This window comes from Acyrthosiphon pisum, chromosome A3 (genome assembly GCF_005508785.2).
Source record: "Acyrthosiphon pisum isolate AL4f chromosome A3, pea_aphid_22Mar2018_4r6ur, whole genome shotgun sequence".
In the NCBI taxonomy this organism is placed as follows: domain Eukaryota; kingdom Metazoa; phylum Arthropoda; class Insecta; order Hemiptera; family Aphididae; genus Acyrthosiphon; species Acyrthosiphon pisum.
In genome coordinates this window covers 18,842,735-18,844,832 of record NC_042496.1, presented here as the reverse complement: position 1 = coordinate 18,844,832, position 2,098 = coordinate 18,842,735, and positions in this window count along the sequence as shown.

Genomic DNA, 2,098 nt, shown 5'->3' with positions numbered 1-2,098 from the left:
GAGCAATTAACTCTTTTTTAAAAACCATGCGTATCTTATGTATCTTCAAAACTTTTCAACATTTTGACGTAATTTTATTTTTATTTTAAAGCTATTTAATTAATCCTATCAACTGACATACGCAATTAAACCAGAAATGTACTAATTATTTTTATTAAATTAAAAAAAAAGAGAAAAAAGTTGGCAAAAATTAGTATTTTTAAAAGGAAATTGTACATTATTCCAAATAATTTATTAATAACTATGAGTTTTTGTTTTTTGTATTATAACAACTAAAATTTACCGAATAGCATAAAATTAAACGAATGACAACCAATTAACCGACTCAATCCTAGGAAAACTAAGATTGTGACAATTAACAGGAATATATATTATGAAAACCAAACTTTCAAGGTATTCTAGGTAAATGTGTTATTCAGAATAATTCAGCAGAATAATACAAAAAACAAAAAACCCATAAAAGTAATAAATTATTTGGAATAATACACGATTTCCTTTAAAAAATGCTAATTTTTGCCAACTTTTTTCTATTTTTTTAATTTAATAAAAATAATTAGTGCATTTCTAGTTCAATTGCGTATTTTGGAGTGTTGATAGGACAATTAAATAGCTTTAAAAAAAAAAATAAATACTTAAAAATGTTAAAAACTTTTGAAAATACATAAACAAATGCGTTATATGTATGATTTTGATAAAAAAAGTTTGCCCATAATTTAAAAAATAAAAAAGTTAGACCCAATCATTAAAGGCTATTTCTTTATAATTTTTGGTATATTTATATATGACGTCGGCTGGTCACTTCATCCCGGATACATTATATACATAAATATTTTTTTTTTTCGTACAAGGCCTCATTTAAATTTTGGACCCTGGGCCTCAAAATGTCTTAATCCGGGCTTGAAGACGGCGCTAGTAATGCTAAAAGAAAATATCCCCCCGAACTCCGCCTGTTGTACTACATTTCGTAAAAACAATATTCATCTCGTGTCCAGTCCTGTATATCTTAGTCAGTGGTATGACTTATCCATTCTTCTATTATCTATACTTCTACCACTACAATGCATTGATAATATCATAGAACAATATCAGGGGTATGAAATTCCGTGAACTGACCGAATTAGGCGATTATGGCCTTGAACACGGTTCCAGGGGGGCGTGGCATACGTGAAATAGGTAATGGTAAACAAGCCGACCTCGCGTAACGTATCCTGTCATAGTCTTGGAACCGTTTTCATAATATTGGTAACCATAGGTCTAACATCATGTTGGTACGTGGAACGGTTTTCATGTTTTTCGTAAGCTCAGACTTCAGATCATAGGTAACCAAGACCCCAATCAGCTGATCGAGTTTCGCTTCTATATTGTCATAGAACAACACAATATGAAGTCTGAGCCGCGATTAAAGTTATACAGGTTATTCAACGAAACTTATTTTTTGGTGCGGTTAAAATTACCGATCTTGTCATAGCAAGAATAACAGTTAGCGATTTTGCATTATAGTGATTTTTCTTGGTACTACAAAATATATCAATATAGAATATAGATATACAATATTATGTATTGGAGCGCTAGTAGTTATTCTCACATCGTTGATCAGCTGTTAGAAATCAACATTTACGCGCACCACTTTTGTTGTGTATGTGCATAGGGTCGTTGAGAAACCTGTATATCTTTAATCGTGGTCTGAGCCTACGAAAAACATGAAAACGGTTCCACGTATAATATGCATGCACTAGGTTTCTAGGTTATCAAACTAAAATTGCATTAGGGTACTGTTGTTACAAAAGTCTCATAAGCAGTACTGTGTAGACGTGTAGTATAAGTTTATTATAAAACTCGTCGTATAATTTAATTTCAGGTGTAGAAAAAGAGAAACTCGCAAAGCAAAAAAGATGATTATGAAGGTATTTATTTGAAAATACGTACCTACATGTTATATTCATGAGGATGAATCCCTCACCAGGACTGTGCTCTAGATCCGCGCCTTTAATGTATACCACTAAATTGTCATATTCTGTGTATTTTAAAATTGTGTAATGAAAGAGCAATCCTAATACTGTCCAAACACACTCAGATTTTAATATTAAGAAAACTCTGT